This window comes from Bos grunniens, chromosome 11 (assembly GCF_055505025.1).
Source record: "Bos grunniens cultivar Pamir isolate PY7600 chromosome 11, Bosgru_T2T1.0, whole genome shotgun sequence".
Classification (NCBI taxonomy): Eukaryota; Metazoa; Chordata; class Mammalia; order Artiodactyla; family Bovidae; genus Bos; species Bos grunniens.
Genome location: NC_141175.1, coordinates 44,649,411 through 44,672,737, shown reverse-complemented (window position 1 = coordinate 44,672,737; position 23,327 = coordinate 44,649,411). Strand labels below are relative to the sequence as shown.

At 41.5% G+C, this 23,327-nt stretch overlaps 1 protein-coding gene and 1 long non-coding RNA gene across 3 annotated transcripts in view; one reads left to right on the top strand and one right to left on the bottom strand.

Moving 5' to 3' along the window:
* Window positions 1–3,672, bottom strand: part of SERTAD2 (SERTA domain containing 2) — a 115,962-nt gene extending 112,290 nt beyond the window's left edge. The window contains exon 1 of one of the 2 annotated variants that reach the window (XM_086326338.1): window positions 3,054–3,672. The gene's annotated coding sequence lies outside the window, so the exon portion shown is untranslated. The remainder of the gene's footprint in view (window positions 1–3,053) is intronic. The other variant, XM_086326335.1, reaches the window with a different exon arrangement.
* Window positions 3,673–4,011: 339 nt separating this feature from the next.
* Window positions 4,012–17,365, top strand: LOC147363030 (uncharacterized). The gene is made up of 2 exons (XR_015136717.1): window positions 4,012–4,253; window positions 17,033–17,365. It is a non-coding gene; the product is annotated as an uncharacterized LOC147363030 (long non-coding RNA).
* The last annotated feature ends 5,962 nt before the right edge of the window (window positions 17,366–23,327 follow it).

The following is a 23,327-nucleotide window of genomic DNA, read 5'->3' as shown; positions in this document are numbered from 1 at the left end:
TGTATATAAAATTACCCACATTGTGCTAGATAGTTCACCCATTTGAAATGTTTTAACAATGCTATGAACACTGTAACACTTCTGAGTAGATGAGCATTCAGATTTTGTTATCGAGGACATCTCTTTCATGAAAGACATTTCTTGCATTTTATACTTTCAGAGGGCACAGTAATTAGTGGTTTTACTGACAAGTAAAGCAGAATGAGTCTATAAATGAAGCAGGTGGTGCAGGCCCCATCAATTTTGCTTATTGAAAAAATATGTATTACCCAGTTGTATAATGCTAATTAAGTGTGTAATGAAGTTTAAAGTGTTTTATTTACTGATTACATATACCTTCTTTATGATTCCTGTTATACTATTTACTACAACTATTTGAAAAGCTAATTATTTATTAAGTCTGCTCAAGAGAAAGAATTTCACTCTTGAATGAAAAAAGAAATAAAGCTTAGGTCCTTAAGGAAATTATGCTATTTTATTTCCACAGTGTTGGTTTGATAAGTTCACTTTTATTATTATTAATTCTGAAGCCAATAATAACATCACATCATCATTAAGGACATTCAAAATCTAATTTGTATAATCTATACTAATTATAATAACATCCAATGTAGTGAAAGGAAGTTTGGGAATCAGAAAGTTTTTCAATTAAAAAAGAGACCATGTTAGGTATTAAGATGAGATATTTGGTAAGTACTTTTCAGAATATTTTAAGTTTAATCTTCAAAATAAAAATTATTTTCCTAATAAAACATTATAATTCCATTTCTATTTACAAAAATAGTAATTGAAAACATAAAAATTCAACTCAACAACACAAATAATAGTATTCTCCATAATATCACTTACAATGTCGTTTAACTACGAGAACAAGATTGTTTAATCCATTCCACAACATTTATCAAGACTGTTATGTACCAGGCACAATGCTAGGCACCTGAGATTAAATCATGAATGAAATACTACTCTTATTCTCAAAGAGCTTTGTGTTTAGTAGAGGAGAAAATCACATGTAACAGCAAATGCGTGATATGTATCATTATAATAGAGGTATCCATACTCTGTTGTGCAAGTTAAAATCAAAAAGTAATCAGCTCAACTCATCCAATAACTAAATTTCATAAAAACTCATATAAACTTTACTTAAAAGTGTAAATCCGCCAGTAATAATTCTTTATCTTTACAAAAAGCATACTTCTAAAAAATACAGTCACTCACATTTCTAGATGTACTAGGAACAGAGCAAAGAATTAAACTTGAAAATAAGCACTAAACACTGGTCTAAACTCATTCTGACCTCATGATAACCCTATGAAGAAAATTTTGCTATTAATCCCCACTTTATAGATGGGGAATCTGAGGTTGATTTGGCCAAGATCACAAAGATAGCACGAGGAAATACTGAGACTTGAACTTACAGAGACTGGTTATGGAGGTCCCCTTCTTAACCACTAGACCAGACACCCTCTCAGGGGGTGGTGATGATGATGATGGAGGTAGGGCAGCTAACACCAAGTGCTCCGTGACCTGTGCCCTCTCACTTACCCTTAAGGCAACCCTTAGAGGGGAAAGTCATCCCTCCCATTTACAGGAGAAAACCCTCACAGGCCAGGTTTGAACTTGCCTAAGGTCAGTCAGCCATCCTGTGACTGTGGCTAGATTCAAACTCAGGCAGCATGGCTCCCCTGTGTTATAAGGCCTCTGAATGATTTCAGTCTTAAACACTCATGAAAAAGGCCACATGATGAAATGTATTAAACAATTCAGAAAGGCTTTGTATAAGTCTTCCTGAAACACTCTGCCAGGTTTGGGGGCTTATGACAAGCATTTCCTTATGACAGCATTTACATTTGAGTCAACTTTACTACTTTGGGCTGATCATAAACACATTGCTCCTCTTTAAAAAGAAATTTTTCTGTAGAAACTTGGCAGACTTCAGTACAGGAACAGTCTATTCTTTACAATTAAATTTAGCAACAACTTATTCTGGTTAGTCTGAAAGAAAAGGAGAGAATGAACTACTAAGAGGCCTTTCGTGTACTTTAATATTTCAAAAGATGTTTGGTTTGGCCTAATTTGAATCTTGTGGACAAGTAGACCAGAACTTGATTCAAAAAGAATAAGTACCATTTTAAACAGGCTGAATTCTCAAACGTAACCTCAGAAGGCGATTCACAGTAAGTATTTCTCATAATTCTTATTTTTACCTCAAATTAAATACTAAAGATGCATAGGGCAAGTCTTATAAAGCATATATACGGCCACGCATGTGTACTTTTGAACAGCCTGCAACCAAGAAACCAAATTAAAATTTTGCTCAAGAGCAATCTAGTATACAAAAAAGGGCTATCAAAAGATAAAAAAATCCCTATTTGTCTTTTAACACACCCCACTGTGCCCAGTGACCAGGAAATAAAAAATTCTGTGTTGTAATTTCTGGCCAGAATAGAGGTGAGCTAAAGATGAAGTGTCAAACTGGATTTCCATCTTACCTCGTTTTCCTCCAACAGGTTCAAAGACTTTGTAATCTTTACATTAATATTGAATTATCTTTTCTTTTTTTTCCAAAAGAGAACCTACGAAACTATTTAAAAATAAAAACAGCAAGACATGCCACTAGGCAACCTGTCTTCTCGTGGTCTATCTCATTCAAATCAGACGTACCTTTTGCTTTGCCTTTACTGAATAAAAGTTTAACTCTGATTTGGAAGACAACGTACCCATTATTAGCCGTCTGACACTTTTTGCAGGTCATAGAGTCTATCAGTTCAATTCGCTGATTATGACCGCTCACTAAGAAAGCTTGCCATTACCGCTCATTTTATAAGCGTTGGCAATACCTAGAAATACAGCAAGGCTGGTGAATAAGGAGTCGAGGGGCGGGGGAAGAGGGAGCGAGGGAGGAAGGCAGTCGCCACCTCAAATCCACGCCGGACCGGGAACCTCCAGTCCACAGCGCGATCCCTTGCCCTCCCCAAAGTGGACCCGCTACATTTGCCCAGGCCCTCCCTCCGCCCCAACACCCACCCCCGCTAACCCAACACAGCACTCACCCTTCAGCGAAGTCTGCACCCGGTCCAGCTCCGAGACGGGTCGGGGTGGCAGCGAGGGAGGGGACGTCTGGGCTGTGGGCGGGGGGTGTCGGTGCGTCACTAGAGTGCAGGACGGTGAGTTCGAGGGGTGGGAGTGGAGCGGAGCCGGGAAACCAAGTCACTGCCGAAAAGGGACGAGGAGCAACGAGGGGATGGAGGAGAAAGCCCCTTCCCTAAAATAAGCCCACCGGCCCCTGCGACCCCCCTGCCCCAGGAAGGGAAAATAAAATCCGGGGAAATAAAAAGACTGACAAATAAACCTCTAAAACGATGAGAAGCAAGGATCAGACTTTAATTTAAAGGGGGGAGACTGAGCGAGGTCTGGAGGGGTGACAGAAGTGGCTCTAGGTCTATCCCATGCCTTTGCAGTCCCCAAGCGGAGGAGGAGGCTGGCTGAGGGGAAGTTGCAGCGGCTCCCGAGGAGGAGGCGGAGGAGGCGGAGGAGGAGGTTACACCGTAACAAGTACAGACAGACAGCCATGGATCAGAGGGGCGCTGCGAGCAGGGGCTGCCGCGGCGGGGCGAGCGGCCGCGGCAGCAGCACCGCCTGCTCGGCTAGCTCAAGACATTTAATTGGATTGATGGGTTGTGCAGTGACTCACAGACTTTACAGAGTCGTAAAGCAGTCCCCGCCCAGCTGGACAGGGGAGATGCGGTGGGGACGGCTAGGGAAAGGGGGGCTGTGAAAGAGCCGGGAGGGGAGGAGGAGAGTGAGAGGGCGAGGCGTTATGGGGGGCGGGGAGCGAAGCGGAATCACTCAATGCCGAAGCCCGCCGCTCCGACGGGCGTGGGGGTCGGCCAATGACGGTGCGGCTCGATAGGCGGCAGGCTTCGCCCCTGGCCCAATGAGTCTTCTAAGGACACTGCCGCTAACCGGGCGGGGGGAAGTGGAGTGGGGGGTGGGGAGTGGTGGGTGGACGTTGAAGTAGGGAGGGAGCGGTGGAGAGAAAGATGAGGCACCGGAGACCGGCGGAGTCACTCAGCTCTCCTCGCTCCAGAAGTGCGCCTTCTGCCAATCCGAGGGCCGCATGGGGGTGATGGACGCAAGCGTGTGCCCAATGAGGAAGAGAAGGTGCCGCTCCGAGCCACAGGGGAAGGAGTGGGCGGGCCAAGGTCCTCCCCTCCCTCCGGCACCCGGGTCCTCCCTCCCGCCCTGTTCAGGTCAGTCACGCAAATAACAGTGTGAGGGATGGGGCCGTGCGGCCGGGGGGTGGGGCGGCGGAGGGCCGCGCTATAGAAGGCGTGACAGCGATAGGGACTGGCTGTGCTGCCGACTCCGCACCTACCGGAGGAGGCGATGAAGAAGGCTGGCTCCTTACTCAGCCTTCAGGCTGCTGCTCTTGCTGCTCAGCCTCTGCCCGGCGGTGCCTGGGAGCCCCTGCGGCCAAACCCCACTCCCGAGTGGCAGACAGATGTGGAGTAAATCGGATCAAAACTTTGCCTCCCGTCGGTGCTGTGCCCACTCTAGCAGACAGCTCCGTGTGACGTTCTGTGGGGCTGTGCTCCGGGAGCCGAGGGAGCTGGACGCCAAGACCGGAGGCATTTCCCTCCTTGCTTCCCTGTGTTCTGGGGAAGTCAGAGTAGGGTGTGGACAGGTTGAAACACCTCCTGAATACATAACATTTCTTTATTGGGTTTCTGGAAAAGGTACTTAACCTGACGTGAGTGAAGCTGTGTGGGTTTTGTGCTTGTAAATACCAGCTTCCTCCAGCCCTTGCTCCCGCATGCATTACTCTTTTTCTCCCACTTCTCTGCCCACTCTCCTCACCTTGGACCCTGACACCTTGTACTCACTACTAGATCTCGCTGCTCATTCCCCGGAGCTACGGCTTTTTCTCAGTTTCTTGCCTACTGTCTAGGAATCATTGTACACACCTTAACACTGCACGCACTTGTACTTGAAAGTAACTGGGATCACTAATGAACCTGAACAGAGGTGCCGGCAAAAGAAATACACTGGCAAAAATCCACCTTCTTAACCACAAGGGACATTACTGCAGGTTATTGAAATTTATGACATTTGCTTCCTTTAAAAAACCAAGGAAAGACAAATCACGTATCACATCCCTAGAAAAAAAGATTTTCCAGTCCACTTAGAATACTCAGTATCCATTTTCTTTAGACAAGTCAACTGGAGAGACCCAGGATTGACTTGTGGTCTTGAAGGGAGCAAGATCATTTTTTCCCCATGATTATCAGAGTAAAACCTACAGTGGTCTGGAATTCAGAGGAGAGGTAGTAAGTCAACAATAAGCCTTAAGGCTTACCCTAGTCATACGGAGGCTTTCCTTGATTACTGTTGTTTTAAGATAGGGACCCTTCCCATAAACTGTAATTGTGACACTCAGCCTGACACCTCTTGCCTCTTCTCTTTCTGATTTTAGCCTTATTCCATGATGTCAGCCTGCATCCTGAGTCCACCTAAGAAAATGAACCAACTTACACACTTCCTATAGTGCCCAGATTGTGTATGCATTGCCCCTCATTGTGTTGAAACTTCTTTGCAGTTTGGCAATGCAAGGACGCCAGCATCATCATCCCAGGACATAATGATATTCAGGAGGGAGGCTGTGTTCCCTTAGCCAGGTCACCCTGTGACGATTGAAACACACTAAATCCCTCCTGTGGGAAGAATCAGCTCCATTTCTAGTGTGGGCTATGCTACTACATTTAAGAGTGTGCTAATGATACTTTCAGAAAGCCTATTTCATATTTCTCTTGCTGTGAGGTCATTTTATGACTCAGGTGAATATAACTGATTGTGGTATTATCTTACATACTATGAATGTCACTAAAAACATAAGATTTTGAGTCTAAACTACACTAGAGGATCTTTCAGAGGATCTCCAAATAGCCAGGGTTAGCCTCCTGTGGCAGAAGTTGCTCCCTTGTCAGTTGTTATTGGCATGCCTCCAGTCCCCACCATGTGTCATCTTCTAATTCTGTGCTCACCCTATTCCAGTATTTCTTAAATGGTTGTCTTAGGCCCACCTAGATTCCTGAGTTTGCTCTCAGACCTACTGAATCATCATCTCTGTAAGCTGGTCATGGGCTTCTGCATTTTTAGCAAATATGCCTGTGACATGAATAAATATTAAAAAATCAAATGTTTCATTTGAAACCCCCATTTTATTCCTTTCTTTTGAAAATTTAAGAACTGTTACTTATTTATTCCTTCCTTTTTTCTTTCTCACACATATCTCTTTCCTTTTTTCCACATATATTCCTTTCTCTTACACATTTTTTCTCTCATTTTTGTGTTCACTTACCTTTCTATATTTCTTGTGCACAGGATTGTATAATACACTGGCAGGGTAATCCCTAAAAAAAAAAAAAAAAAGGTGAAGTTGGCAAATTGCCTTTGATAAATACCATAGGTATACTTTATAATTACACCATTTAAAATGTATACTAAGTCAAATAGATGTATAAGCTTAAAAATAACACTGTAATTGATGTTATGTATAAATTTCAGTATGTGTGAAACTTACTAGTTTATGGTTTCGAAGTATACAAAAAGAATTTTTTACATGGGAGAGTCATGTTTCAAAATGCAAATTTCAATGTACAAATGATTTGTTACTATCATTTTCTAAACAATGGAGTGAGACTAATGATGTACTAAGAACTGTTATGTTTACCAAAAAAAATAAAAAGTGCTATATGAGATTTTTGTTATCTCAAAGAGCTTAACTACAACTCACATGAACCAGGAAGCAAAAGTACATCCTTTATTGAAGATGGAAGTTTCAACCCGAGTTTCATTAGCATTCCTACAGATAGAGCCCAAATGAACATTAGCTCACAATCCAAATTACAGAATAAATGAATTAAAAAGTTATAATCAGCAAGAGGAGGCAGAGGCAGAAAAAAAGGAAAATTATAATTAGATTCTAAATCTGAAAAAGAACAAGAATAGGCCCATTTGCTTATGAACATATATGCAAAAAATTCTAAATATTAGCTAACTGAATCCAACATTCTTACTCCAGAAAAACTAGAAGAAACCTTGAGATTCATTTCCCTCTCTTTATTTTTTTCCCCCTCTTTAGAATATACTTGTCTAGCTACCTGTCTAGCTGCTTATCATGAAAATGTAATAAATCAAGTAGGGCTTATTTCAGAAATTCAAGTATGATTTAACATCAGAAAACCTATCCAAATATGTACCTCAAGAAGGCTAAGAGAGAAAGCACTGGAGAATGTGCATCCCTTATTAATAATAGAAACTTTCAGAAAAATTAGGAATAGGAAGAAATGTACTTAACTTTATGAAGGACCAAAAATGTACTGCAAAATATTATTAATGGATTAACTTTAACACATTCCATTTAAGTATGGGATCAAGACAAGTTTGCCACAGCTGCTTAAATGATATTGAAAGTCCTGGCTGACAAAATAAGATTTGTAATAAAAGGATGAAGAAATTAAATGGAAGAATCAGAAGGAAAGGGATAAAATCGGGATTTTTGCAATAATATGATCAACCACATAAAACACCTAATAGAAACAATAAGCTATTAGAAATAATATGAGAAAGCCACAAAATGACAGCGAGCAATTTTTTTCTCTTTTTTCCAGAACTACTCTTTTATGGGGCATATGGCCAACCAGAATAAAGACAATGTTTGCTAGCCTCCTTTGTAGCTAAGTGTTGCCACGTTCTAGGCAATGGGTTAAAAGCAGATCTGGTGCACACATTCCTAAAGGGAGAGAGTATGCTTCATCCTCTTTCCTGCCATCTGAAATGAGATACAGTAGCTGGAGCTTCAGCAGTCATCTTAGACCATGAGCTGAGGTTGGATATGGAAACCACACACAGAGAAACTAGAAAGAAGGCACCTTCTGTACCAGCACCAACCTTAAAGCAGCTACCTCCAGACTTCTGGAACTTCTTGAACACACCTCCATCTTATTTGTGCCACTCTTATTTTAGTTTGTGTGTGTGTGTGTGTGCGTGTATGTTGTTACAGACAGCCAAACCTAATCCTACATGATATAGCAACATTCCCAAATTCAAAATCATTTCATGAAAACCAGAAGTATACTCACATACTAGTACTAAAAAACTAAAAATAAGATACTATTTACAATAGCAAGAAAACTCTAAAAGTCTTCGGGGATTAACCTAAGAAAAATGCACAAAACTTTCATGAAAAAAAAAAATGTTAATACTAGACTTCCCTGGTGGTCCAGTGGTTACAACTCTACCCTTCCATTGCAAGGGATGCAGATTCGATCCCTGGTTGGGAAACTAAGATTCTGCACACCACGTGGTGCGGCCAAAAAGAAACAGACTAAAGAAAAAAGGTTAATGCTATTTAAAGACTTCAAAGAAGACCTAAATAGGGGTGTGTATAATGTTTGTGGATAGGATGAAGTAACGTTACTAAGATAATTGTGTGTGTATGTCTGTGTGATTAGTTGCTAAGTCGTGTCTGACTCTTTGCGACCCATGGACTGTAGCCTGCCAGGCTCCTCTGTCCGTGGGATTTTCCAGGCAAGAATACTGGAGTGGGTTGCCATTTCTTTCCTCAGGGCATCTATCTTCTTGACCAAGGGATCAAACCTGTGGCTCCTGCTGCATCTCCTGCATTGCAGGCAGATTCTTTAACCACTGAGCCACTGAGGAAGCCCACTAAGATTTTAATGATCTCTAAATGTATTCATAAACTCAGTGCAAACCATTCAAACTTGTAACAGGATTTGAAGAATTTAAACATTCTCAAATATATATGGAAGATTAAATTCCATTATAATCTGGTCATTTTTAAAAATAAAAATCAGAGAGGGGAAATTTACCCTTCCAGATAATGACATATTATAAGTCATAGTAGCAGACATGTAAAACAGAGAACCAGAATACACAACTCAGAAACAACCCATTTACCTATGTGAACTTTGTATGTGATAATGGTAACATGACAAATCTATGAGGAAATCATGTAGAGATAGTCAACTATCACTACAATAATAATACCATATAACAAATAACCCTGAAATATCAGTGACTTATTAAAGCCGTTGTTTTTTCTCTTTCACAGGTCTGTATGTGAACTGAGACTCTGCTGATTCCATCTGGTTAAGACTTGGTTGGACTCAGCTGAGTTTTGCCCCAGGACACAGGTTAAATTCAGGTCTTTATCACATGTCTCTGGCAATGACAGGAGCTCAAGAGGTGAAGTCAAGTCACTCAAACACATTTAACACTTCTGCTGCCATCACATCTCCTAATATTCCATTGGCCAAATAAGTCACATGGCCAAGTCCACCAAAGTAGTGGAAGGTGCTGCAAAACCACATGGCAAAGAGCATGGGTATATAATTCTATAACCAGGAGGATGTGAAGGTTTGGGAAAAATAATCCAACCTAACAGAAAAGTTTTGTTTCATAGATAATGTTGGAAAAATTGGTTCACCATAGAGAAAAATAAAGTTGCATCCATATTTCATACCATTTGCAAAGGTAATATTTCAATGAATCCGTTCAGTTCAGTTCAGTCAACTCAGTCACGTCCGACTCTTTGCGATCCCATGAATTGCAGCACGCCAGGCCTCCCTGTCCATCACCAACTCCCGGAGTTCACTCAGACTCATGTCCATCGAGTCGGTGATGCCATCCAGCCATCTCATCCTCTGTCATCCCCTTCTCCTCCTGCCCCCAATCCCTCCCAGCTTCAGAGTCTTTTCCAATGAGTCAACTCTTTGCATGAGGTGGCCAAAGTATCGGAGTTTCAGCTTTAGCGTCAGTCCTTCCAATGAACACCCAGGACTGATCTCCTTTAGGATGGACTGGCTGGATCTCCTTGCAGTCCAAGGGACTCTCAAGAGTCTTCTCCAACACCACAGTTCAAAAGCATCAATTCTTCGGCACTCAGCTTTCTTCACAGTCCAACTCTCACATCCATACATGACCACTGGAAAAACCATAGCCTTGACTAGACGGACCTTTGTTGGCAAAGTAATGTCTCTGCTTTTTAATACGCTATCTAGGTTAGTCATAACTTTCCTTCCAAGGAGTAAGCGTCTTTTAATTTCATGGCTGCAATCACCATCTGCAGTGATTTGGGAGCCCCCCAAAAATAAAGTCTGACACTGTTTCCACTGTTTCCCCATCTATTTGCCATGAAGTGATGGGACCAGATGCCATGATGTTAGTTTTCTGAACGTTGCCTAAAAATGAAAGGGAAAACTGTAAAGCTAATAGAAATTAAAAGCAGAAGAATTTCTTTGGAATCTTAGGATAGGAAAAGATTTCTTCAAAGACTCTGAAAGCATAAACTATAAAACCAAAAGATTGATGAACTTGACTATATCAAAATTAGTTTTCTGGTGAACAAAGAACATCATAAGACAAGAGAAAGTTGATACATTGAGGGGGGTTTCCAAACCAAGAAGAAATTAATGTCTACAATATGCTAGGAATTCCTGCAAATCATTGAGAGAAAAAGAAAAAAAAAAAAAAACAGGAAACACAATAGAAAAATAGCCAAAGGATATGAACAGGCAAATTTACAGAAAGGAGGCTTGAGAGACTGACAACTGGATGAATAGATATATTGTATAACATGGAGACTATAGCAAATATCTTATAATAACTATAAACAGAATATAACCTTTAAAAATTGTAAATCATGATATTGTACACCAGTTGACTCACTGGAAAAGACTCTGAAGCTGGGAGGGATTGGGGGCAGGAGGAGAAGGGGACGACAGAGGATGAGATGGCTGGATGGCATCACTGACTCAATGGACGTGAATCTGAGTGAACTCCGGGAGTTGGTGATGGACAGGGAGGCCTGGCGTGCTGCGATTCATGGGGTCGCAAAGAGTCGGACACAAGTGAGCGACTGAACTGAACTGAACTGAACTTATATAATACTGTATACCAACTATTGTTGCTGTTCAGTCGCAAAGTCATGGCCAATTCTTTGTGACCCCATGGACTGCAGCAGGCCAGGCCCTCACTATCTCCCAGTTTGCTCAAGTTTACCTCCATTGAATCGGTGATACTATCCAACCATCTCATCCTCTGCTGCCCTCTTCTCCTTTTGCCAATTTTTTGCCAGTTTACCAACTATATTTCAGTTTAAAGAAGTAGATGAAGAGATATACAATTCCACTTATAATCAGATAACTGCATATTAAAGCAAGACACTTCTTTACATCAATTAAATAGGCAAAAATGTGAAAGTTGGGTAACACCAAGTGTTGGCTAGGATGGGGGGAATCAGGAATCCTCATGCATTGCTATTGGGTGGCTGATGCTGGGAGGGATTGGGGGCAGGAGGAGAAGGGGACGACAGAGGATGAGATGGCTGGATGGCATCGCTGACTTGATGGACGTGAATCTGGGTGAACTCCGGGAGTTGGTGATGGACACGGAGGCCTGGCGTGCTGTGATTCATGGGGTCGCAAAGAGTCGGACATGACTGAGCGACTGATCTGATCTGATCTGATAGTCATTTTGGAGTTATCTGGAAATAGGTAATAAAATGTAGCATGTGGGGACTTCTCTGGTGATCCAGTGGTTAAGACTTTGCCTTCCAGTGCAGGGTCTGCTGGTTCGATCCCTAGTTGGGGAGGTAAGATCCCACATGCCTCCCTGTCCAAAACACCAAAGCATAAAACAGAAGCAATATTGTAACAAATTCAATAAAGACTTTGAACATGGTCCACATCAAAAGAAAAGAAAAAGTAGCATATGTTTTCCTAATGGCCCAGCAGTTTCATTCCTGGGAATATATACCTTTAAGAAAATCTTGAAACATGTCCATAAAAGGGTACAACTGAGAATAGTCATCATAGCAGCACTTGAAGTAGCAGCATGTTGTTGGCAAGCTTAGTATGTATCACTGTGCAATACAGAGAGGAAATAAAATGTAGCAGATACTATGGAATAACAAGCAGCTGCTAAAAGTAGTGCACTAAATGTATGTCTTACAACATGGATAAATCTTTAAAATGTTTTATACTGAAAAAGGATAAGAAACAAGAAAACAGTGTAAGCCCCAGGCCTTGGGATGTCTTTCACTAAAGGATACATGAGTGTTTTTCATTTCTGCTATTAGCTGGGGCACTTTGAAGGAGGGATAAGAAGGTGCTGTTGTGATTCACTTTTAACTCAAATATTTCCTTCTAGTTTTCATATGAGGTTGCGGCAGGTTTTCATGCAGGTCCTTTCCCCTTACCCCCTAAGTTTGGAGATAGATTGGTAATTTTTCAAAAAGATTTAAGGGTTTCCTAATCTTAAAGACAAGGGGAATGGATGTGATGGCTCTTGAAGTTTCTCCCAGCCCCATCAGGTTAAGAATCTCCCCCACGCAGACATGTGGGAAACACAATTGATTCCCACAAAGGTACACGAGAACAGCCGCTGCTTGGGTTATACTGCCTTAAAAGCTTGTCTCTGCCCTAAACTATCCTTAATGGCTCATTACTAGCATATGAAATTCTGATGCTTAGTAATGCTACGCTATGATTTCATGGCCCTCAAAGTCCAAGAATTTGCCAGAGTCCAGGTGGGGAGTTCCACAGGGCGGCAGCCCACACACTTCCAGGAGGACTAAAAAACACGTGCAGGCTTCTCTCTGACCAGCTTTGGTCCCCGATTTCTGCAGAAGCTAGGATGTGATCTTGCAGAGATGACTTTTTTGAGATCAAATATCTTACGACTCTCATTTAGGGTCTGTAAGACTCATCACCAGGTCCCAGTATTGGGACATTAATGTGAGCTCACATGTATTACGTAACCCTAAAAAGAGCTAATGATTTATCCATCAGTAGCTTCTGTAACTCCTGGGAGCTGTGTAATCCAATCATCCCATATTTGTTCAACCATTACTAACAGAGTTCTAGGGAGTTTGGGGAGATGAATTAGGAAAAGTAGATTGAACCCAGATTATAGAACCTAAAATGTCTGATTAGGAGTTTCAATTTGTAGGTTAAAGCAATAGAGAGTCTTTTAAGGTGTTTGAGAAAGGTCTGATGAAAAAAGAGTGTTTTAAATTTAAGGTAGAAAATGTTTATTGAGAAAATGGACAGTTATTAAGTCCCTATTATAGGAAAGCTACATGGTAAGCACTATTGTGAAAGTGCTACACTCAATATGCCAGCAAATCTGGAAAACTCAGCAGTGCCCACGGGACTGGAAAAGGTCAGTTTTCATTCCAATCCCAAAGAAAGGCAATGCCAAAGAATGCTCAAACTACCACACAATTGCTCTCATCTCACACACTAGTAAAGTAATGCTCAAAATTCTCCAAGCCAAGCTTCAACAGTACGTGAACTGTGAACTTCCAGATATTCAAGACTGGATTTAGAAAAGGCAGAGGAACCAGAGATCAGATTGCCAACATCCGTTGGATCATCGAAAAAGCAAGAAAGTTCCAGAAAAACATCTACTTCTGCTTTATTGACTAGGCCAAAACCTTTGACTGTGCAGACTACAACAAATTCTGGAAAATTCTTAAAGAGATGGGAATACCAGACCACCTGACCTGCCTATTGAGAAATCTGTGTGCAGTCAGGAAGCAACAGTTAGAACTGGACGTGGAACAATAGACTGGTTCCAAATAGGAAAAGGAGTACGTCAAGGCTGTATATTGTCACCCTGCTTATTTAACTTATATGCAGAGTACATCATGAGAAATGCTGGGCTGGATGAAGCACAAGCTGGAATCAAGATTGCCAGGAGAAATATCAATAACCTCAGATATGCAGATGACACCACCCTTATGGCAGAAAGCGAAGAAGAACTGAAGAGCCTCTTATTGAAAGTGAAAGAGGAGAGTGAAAAAGTTGGCTTAAAACTCAACATTCAGAAAACTAAAATCCTGGCATCTGGTCCCATCACTTCATGGCAAATAAATGGGGAAACAGTGGAAACACTGTTTTGGATGACACTGTTGGATGACACTGGAAACAGTGTCAGACTTTATTTTTTTTGGGCTCCAAAATCACTGCAGATGGTGATTGCAGCTATGAAATTAAAAGACACTCCTTGGAAGAAAAGTTATGACCAACCTAGATAGCACATTAAGAAGCAGAGACATTACTTTGCCAACAAAGGTCTGTCTAGTTAAAGCTGTGGTTTTTCCAGTAGTCATGTATGGATGTGAGAGTTGGACTGTGAAGAAAGCTGAGTGCCAAAGAATTGATGCTTTTGAACTGTGGTGTTGGAGAAGACTCTTGAGAGTCCCTTAGACTGCAAGGAGATCCAACCAGTCCATCCTAAAAGATATCAGTCCTGAATATTCATTGGAAGGACTGATGTTGAAGCTGAAACTCCAATACTTTGTCCACCTGATGTGACTGATTTATTTGAAAAGACCCTGATGCTGGGAAAAATTGAAGGCAGGAGGAGAAGGGGACGACAGAGGATGAGATGGTTGGATGGCATCACTGACTCAATGGACATGAGTTTGAGTAAACTCCAGGAGTTGGTGATGGACAGGGCAGCCTGGTGTGCTGCAGTCCATGGGGTCGCAAAGGATCAGACATGACTGAGCGACTGAACTGAACTGAACTGAAGCACAAGAGGAAGAAGGTCCTTGCCTCTAAGGAATTTATGCTCACTAGGTGTTCCGTTTTTGTTTTTAATATGGGGTGGGGCACTATTCTGAGATTTTAACCAGTGTGATTTTCCTATGCTTTCTGTATCCCAGCCTTTTCCCTCAGGGTACGGCTACTACACGGCAGAGATTTAGAAAGAAGAGTCATCTCTTGACTTCTAGGTCTTGAAATGGACTTTAGGAAGTCACGGCAGAGACAAAAGTTTTAGAGAAAAGGCCTGGGATTTCTTGAGCTGCAAGGCAACATAAACTATAGGTTTGGAATTATAATTTGCAGTGGGGGGAGGGGTGGCCCAAAAGGTACTGTTAATAGTTTTCCCACAGTCTCTCTCAACTTGCCATGTTTAAAAAAAAATTGTTGTTTCATGTTATTCTAAGTAAACAAAGGGACTTCCCTCATGGCTTGTGGTAAAGAACACGCCTGCCAATGCAGAAGACACAGGTTTGATGCCTGGGTCAGGAAGGTTCCTTGGAGAAGGAAATGACAACCCACTCCAGTATTTTTGCCTGGAAATCCCATGGACAGAGGAGTCTGGCAGGCTACAGTCTATGGGGTCCCAAAGAGTCGGACTCAACTTAGTGACTAAACAAAACAAAAAGTAAACAAAAATTAAAAATATTAGCCTGAATTTCATTGTTTATTTTTATATTAGAATATCCACTTTAAATGCAAGTATAAGAGCATTCAACTTATAAGCAGAAACATTAAAAAGATCTAATTCATATTTTGTAGATTGTAGGTGCTTATGTAGTCCATTCTTACCAGAACAATGGAAACTACTGCACAAAACCAATTCGAGTTGTTTTTATTTCACTTCTTGATATATGCTCAACCCTCTACTTTCAACTTTCTGAAGAGTAAGGAAGGACTAAAAGGAAAAGGAACTATGGAGTGCCCTACATTTCCCTTTCCTTCTGTGTCTTCATTTTCAGGATATAAGATTCCGTGGCTATTCATGTCTTTAGAATGCTATGGCCCTTTTTCTTGCTTCAGAACAAGTCCTGGTTTGAATGGAAGGCATGACCTCTCAGGGCTGCCAGCGCCCCTGCTTACTCAATCAAAGATGAAACACTCTTACATCTTGCCGAACTCACAAACACTTGGGACAACCAGAAGTCTGTGCTCATGTGGCAACAGGAACAGCAAACATACAATGCATGAATATGGCCTCTGCTCCACTGTCTCACCCAATTTCACATACAAAACATAGGTTCAAAAATAACATCAAGACAGCATAGCAGCAGAAAGCCCTTCTGAGTGCAGGCTCCTGTGTGTTTGCAAGGTGGCATACGATCCTGGCACTGTTTCCAAGAATGGTTGAAGGGCCCGGTTGCCTCACTCAGAGGAAATAATGATGTGCTGGCTTGGGGATGGAAAAGAAAGGCTGTGGCTTTGAATACGAGTGTCGTTGAGAAAGGGTCTCCATGTTCTGCTCTTGTACCCCACACGCCCACCTGTTCACCAGGCCAGACCTCAGAAACCACTGCTGCTGCTGCTAAGTCACCAGGAGAAGATAAAAGCAGGGAAGACCTGAACCTTGCATCCTAAGCTTCCACTGAACAGTTGGCGAATAGAAAAAAATCACACACACACAAAAAAGCTATTTATCATCCTACCATCCAGAGAGAGTCATTGTTAAAATTTTGTGTGATTTGTAATCTATGCATGCATGCATGCTAAGTCGCTTCAGTCGTGTCAGACTCTGTGTGACCCCATGGACAGCAGCCCACCGGGCTCCCCTGTCCATGGGATTCTCCAGGTAAGAATACTGGAGTGGGTTGCCATTTCCATCTCCATTGTAATCTATAGTCATACAAAATGTTTTTTGTGTGCAAAATTTTAAAGATAAACATTTCTCAGGCCACTTGAATACACTGCTAGAAAATAGTTTTAAATATAACTTCCCATTTGAAGGTGAGGATTTGGTGGTGGTTTGCAAAGTGAATTCTGGAGGGAAGAGTCTGTCAAGAGATCCTGGTCAGGAGATAAATGCAAGAATCCCAGAGGGGATCTGGGCTGGAGGTCTGGGAAGAGGAGAGAAAAGAAGGAACTAGATGAGGCTCAAAATAGAATGCAGAGCAAAAAAATACCAAGTTGTCAAAGATTCCATCTATTTCTAGTTCAAAGGCAGATAAAATCAAATACTATGTTATTCAGGAATACATACATAACCATTACAGCTATAAAGCAAAATAAAATTCAGAAAGGTAGTTCCCAAGAGAAGCCATGGAGGCAGATATGTTCAGAAATGGGCACACAGGCACTTCCTAAGGGGCTGGTAATAGCCTGTTTCTTAAGCTGGGGTGGTAGACATATGAGTGGCCAATTTTTGAATTTCGTAAACAATACCCTTTCATTTTATTCAGGCACACATCAGAGACAAATGCTTTGGAGTTTTTAACTGATTTTAAGAAACGGCCCAAATAAATTTGAGACTGTTTGCAAGTTTGGTGCAAGTTTGCAAGACCAGTGCTCAGTTGCTTCAGTCGTATCCTGACTCTTTGTGACTCCGTGGACTGTAGTCCACTAGGCTCAGGTCCATGGGATTCTCCAGGCAAGAATACTGGACTGAGCGGCCATGCTGTCCTCCAGGAGATCTGCCTGATCCAGAATCGAACCTGTGTCTCCTGCATCTCCTCCACATTACAGGCGAAATCTTTAACTGCTGACCAGTACAATAAAGCAAATATCAAAATAAAGTGAGTCATGAATTTTTTGGTTTCTCAGTGCACATAAAGGTTATATTTACACTTCTCCGTAGTCTATTAAGTGTGCAATAGCATTATGTCTAAAATATATATGTATATACTTACCTTAATTTAAAAATACTTTATTGTTTAAAGAAAAAGGTAACCATCACCTGCACCTTCAGAGAGTCATAAGCACTTTCCTGGTTTCCTGGTTTCCTCTTGTTGATGACTGCTGGCTGATCAGGGTGGTAGTGGCTGAGGGTTAGGGCAGCTGTGGTAATTTATTAAAATGAGACAACAGTGAAGTTTGCCGCATTGATTGAGTCTTCCTATCACAAAAAGTTTCTCTGTAGCATGCAATTCTGTTTGATAATATTTTACCCAGAGGATAACTTCTTTCAAATTGCACTCAATCCTATAAAACCCTGTGACTGCTCTATCAACTGAGTTTATGTAATATTCTAAATCCTTTTTTGTCATTTCAACAATCTTCACAGTATTTTTACCAGGAGTAGATTCCATCTCAAGAAACCACTTTCTTTGCTCATCTATAAGAAGCAATTCCTCATCTGTCAAAGTTTTATCATGAGATTACAGTTTAGTCACATCTTCAGGCTGCACTTCTAACTCTAGTTCTCCTGGTATTTGTATGACTTCTGCAGTTATTTCCTCAACTGAAGTCTCGAACCCTCAAAGTCATTTGGAGGGTTGAAATCAAATTCTTCCAAACTCTGGCTAATGTTGATATTTTGATCTCTTCCCATGAATCACAAATGTTCTTAATAGAGTATACAATGGTAAATCCTTTTTAGAAGGTTTTCGACTGATTTTGCCTGGATTCATCAGAGAAATCACTATCTATGGCAGCTAGAGCATGATGAAATCTATTTCTTCAATAATAAGACTTGAAAGTAGAAACTATTCCTTGATTCATGGGCTACAGAATGAATGTTGTGTTAGCAGGCATGAAAACATTAATCTCATTGTACATCTCCATCCCAACTATTGGGTAACCAGGTACATTGTCAAGGAGCTGAAAGGAATCTTTCTGAGCAATAGGTCTTAACAGTAGGCTTAAAATGTTCAGAAGACTATGTACTAAAGAGATGAGCTATCACCTAGGCTTTATTTTTCCATTTATAGAGCACAGGCAGAGTAGGTTTAGAATAATTCTTAAAGGCTCTGGGATTTCTGGAATGGTAAATTAACATTGACTTTGACTTCAAGTTACCAGCTGCATTAGCCCTTAACAAGAGAGTCAGCTTGTCTTTTGAAGCTTTGAAACCAGGCATTGACTTCTCTTCTCTAGCTGTGAAAGCTCTAAATGATATCTTCTTCCAATAGAAGGCTGTTTCATCCACATTGAAAATCTGTTGTTTAGTATAGCCACCTTCATTAGTTATCTTGCCGGATCTTCTGAATGACTTGCTGAAGTTTCTATGTCAGCACTTACTGCTTCACCTTCCACTTTGATGTTCTGGAGATGGCTTCTTTCCTTAAATCTCATGAACCAACATCTAACAGCTTCACATTTTTTTTCTGCAGCTTCCTCACCTCTCTCAGCTTTCACTGAATTGAAGAGAGTTAGAGTTAGGGCCTTGCTCTGGATTAGGCTTTGGCTTAAGGGCATGTTGTGGCTCCTTTGATCTTCTCTCCAGATGGCTAAAATTTTCTCCATGCCAGCAGTAAGCCTGTTTTATTTTCTTATCATTGTGTGTTCACTGGAGTCGCACTTTTAATTTCCTTCAAAAAGTTTTCCTTTGCATTCACAACTTGGCTTAGCTTTTAGCCTATCACAGCTTTTGACATATCTTTCTCACTGCTGCTGCTGCTGCTGCTAAGTCGCTTCAGTCGTGTCCGACTCTCTGCGACCCCATAGACAGCAGCCCACCAGGCTCCCCTGTCCCTGGGATTCTCCAGGCAAGAACACTGGAATGGGTTGCCAATTTCTTTCTACAATGCATGAAAGAAAAAGTGAAAGTGAAGTCGCTCAGTCATGACCGACTTTTAGCGACCCCATGGACTACAGCCTACCAGGCTCCTCCGTCTATGGGATTTTCCAGGCAAGAGTACTGGAGTGGGTTGCCATTGCCTTCTTTGATCTTCCTCACTAAGCTTAATCATTTCTAACTTTTGATTTAAAGTGAGAAACATGCGACTCTTTCTATCATTAGAACATTTAGAGGCCAATGTAGGGTCATTAACTGGTCTAATTTCAACATCATTGTGCCTCAGAGAATAGGAAGGCCCAAGGAGAGGGAGGGACAGGAGAAGAGTAAAGCAGACACCACAACATTTATCAATTGTTTTCTGTCTTATATGGTTGTTGTTTGTGGTTCCCCAAAACAACGGTAACATCAAAGATCACTGATCACAGATCACCATAACAAACAGAATAAGGAAAAAGTTTGAAAATTTCCACAAATTACCAAAATGTCACACAAAGACACAAAGTGAGCAAATGCTGTTGGAAAGAATGGCACCAATAGACTTGATCAATATAGGGTTGCCATAAACCTTGAATTTGCAGAAAACACATCCAGGAAAGGCAATACCTTGAAGTGAAATAAAAACGAGGTATGCCTTATATTCTTTTGTATGCATGATTTAATCTAAGCCAATATATCTTAGGCTGATGCCCAAAGATAAGGTTTTCCACAACCTCTCACTCTTCTGTAACCTGAGGCTTTGCCACAGAGGTCACACAAACTGGGTCTTTTCCCCCAAAACACTCCCATCTTTTTGACATCTTCACTACCCACATAAGGTGCTCTGGTTCTTCAATAACTGACTGGAGTATATTTATCAGAGAGTGTCCTTTCTGAGCTGAGATCAACTGCAGTGCAAACGTCCACCTGAATCATGGACGCACAGACACATGAATACATGCAGGTCTAATTACACATGGCCAGGAGCCAGAAGAGCTTTCTGCTCCGAAAGTGTGTGCACACAGTGCACACAGTTGCACACAGTTGCACACAGTGCAACAGTGATTAGCACACTGTTACTGCTTCTGAAGCAGCCACCCCAACCAAATCTAGGATGTGAAGGGGAGTTGTCACTATTGTTGTTTAGTAGCTAAGTCATGTATAACTCTTTGTGACCCCTTGGACCATAGCCCACCAGACTCCTCTGTCCATGAGATTTCCCAGGCAAGAATACTGGAATGGGTTACCATCTTTGTCTATAGGGGACCTTCCTGACCCAGGGATAGAACCTACATCTCCTGCATTGGCAGGTGGATTCTTTACTACTGAGCCACCAGGGAAGCCATGAAGAGGAGGAATATCTGCCAAGTGGCTCACAGGGTCCACTTCAAGTTACGGAAGACAGTTACACGGCAATTGGGTCAATAAGCTACATGAGTCAACATACTTTCAGCAGGTTCACAGACAAGCATTTTTTATTCTAGTGTGATATCAGATCAGATCAGGTCAGTCGCTCAGTCGTGTCCGACTCTTTGCAACCCCATGAATCGCAGCACGCCAGGCCTCCCTGTCCATCACCAACTCCCGGAGTTCACCCAGACTCACGTCCATCCAGTCAGTGATGCCATCCAGCCATCTCATCCTTTGTCATCCCTTTCTCCTCCTGCCCCCAATCCCTCCCAGCATCAGAGTCTTTTCCAATGAGTCAACTCTTCCCATGAGGTGGCCAAAGTACTGGAGTTTCAGCTTTAGCATCATTCCTTCCAAAGAAATCCCAGGGCTGATCTCCTTCAGAATGGACTGGTTGGATCTCCTTGCAGTCCAAGGGACTCTCAAGACTCTTCTCCAACACCACAGTTCAAAAGCATCAATTCTTCGGTGCTCAGCCTTCTTCACAGTCCAACTCTCACATCCATACATGACCACAGGAAAAACCATAGCCTTGACTAGACGAACCTTTGTTGGCAAAGTAATGTCTCTGCTTTTGAATATGCTACCTAGGTTGGTCATAACTTTCCTTCCAAGGAGTAAGCATCTTTTAATTTCATGGCTGCAGTCACCATCTGTAGTGATTTTGGAGCCCAGAAAAATAAAGTCTGACACTGTTTCCCCATCTATTTCCCATGAAGTGATGGGACTGGATGCCATGATCTTCGTTTTCTGAATGTTGAGCTTTAAGCCAACTTTTTCATTCTCCACTTTCACTTTCATCAAGAGGCTTTTTAGTTCCTCTTCACTTTCTGCCATAAAATATTATATGCATATTACGTATGTCACTGACACCTAAAAGCCATGATTATTGCTTTGAACAAAGCTTAGCTAAAGTAGAGAGCAAAACCAGCTTGAATTAATGATTTAAAAACTCTCTTGTTATTCAGTCACTCAGTCATGTCCGGCTCTTTGTGACCCCATGGACAGCAGCATGCCAGCACTCTCTACCTGTATTAACAGTAGTGTAACTGGTGCCTAGAGATAGAACAAATCATGAACACGGTTCACTGTGGTGGTACCTGTAGGTGGGAAACATTGCACAGGGACTTGGCAGCTCTTAAGAATAGTGGAACGTGGGCAGCCCTTATGACCCCAAACACAACTTGTGACCCAGGAGACAATAAACCTCTCCTCATTCCAATAATAATTCTATGTTGAGCCCCCTTTCTCTGCCAGACTCTTGCAAAGTGCCCTACGTGCATTAGTTCATATAGTGAGTAATAGTTGTGCTTGTTCAAAGATATCTCTCCTCTTTATCTTCATCATCACCTTCATCACAAGGCTTTGGTGCTGGTTCCTCTGAAGAAAACCATCTTGGCAAAGTCAATCCCGCACCTAGTCCTGTTGTTATGTTGAAGGGTAACGGCACAAACTTACATGAACTTATACCTGCAATATGATTTTGCAATAGGTAAGGGTATCAAGTCAACACTTTGTACACCTTAAACGTACACAATATTATATGTAAATTATATCTCAATGGAGCTGGAAGGGGGAAAAAAGAAATATCTACAATGGAATTGAAAACATAATTTATCTCATGTCTGGTATAACTTTTTGGTGCACACCTCTCATCTACCCTGATGCTTCTGTTTTTTGACTTTTAAAAGTACAGCCACTATGGAGAACAGTGTGGAGATTCCTTAAAAAACTGGAAATAGAACTGCCTTATGACCCAGCAATCCCACTGCTGGGCATACACACTGAGGAAACCAGAAGGGAAAGAGACACGTGTACCCCAATGTTCATCGCAGCACTGTTTATAATAGTCAGGACATGGAAGCAACCTAGATGTCCATCAGCAGATGAATGGATAAGAAAGCTATGGTACATATACACAATGGAGTATTACTCAGCCATTAAAAAGAATACATTTGAATCAGTTCTAATGAGGTGGATGAAACTGGAACCTATTATACAGAGTGAAGTAAGCCAGAAAGAAAAACACCAATACAGTATACTAATGCATATATATGGAATTTAGAAAGATGGTAACAATAACCCTGTGTACGAGACAGCAAAAGAGACACTGATGTATAGAACAGTCTTATGGACTCTGTGGGAGAGGGAGAGGGTGGGATGATTTGGGAGAATGGCATTGAAACATGTAAAATATCATGTATGAAATGAGTTGCCAGTCCAGGTTCGATGCACGATACTAGATGCTTGGGGCTAGTGCACTGGGACGACCCAGAGGGATGGTATGGGGAGGGAGGAGGGAGGGGGGTTCAGGATGGGGAACACATGTATACCTGTGGCAGATTCATTTTGATATTTGGCAAAACTAATACAATTATGTAAAGTTTAAAAATAAAATTAAAAAAAAAAAACCAGAAGCAGAAACACTCTGTGCACCATTATCCCACTGGAATAGTTTGAAACCTAACCACTTGATCTCTAGCACAAAAAGTCATTGTAGGTCATTGTAGTCACAAAAATATGACTTCTGATAAACAGTCCCTTGCATTAAGTGACAGTCTAGTGCAAAATAAAATAGATGAGTTATAAAAAAATATCTTTAAGTAATTATTTTATAATAGATACTCAATAGG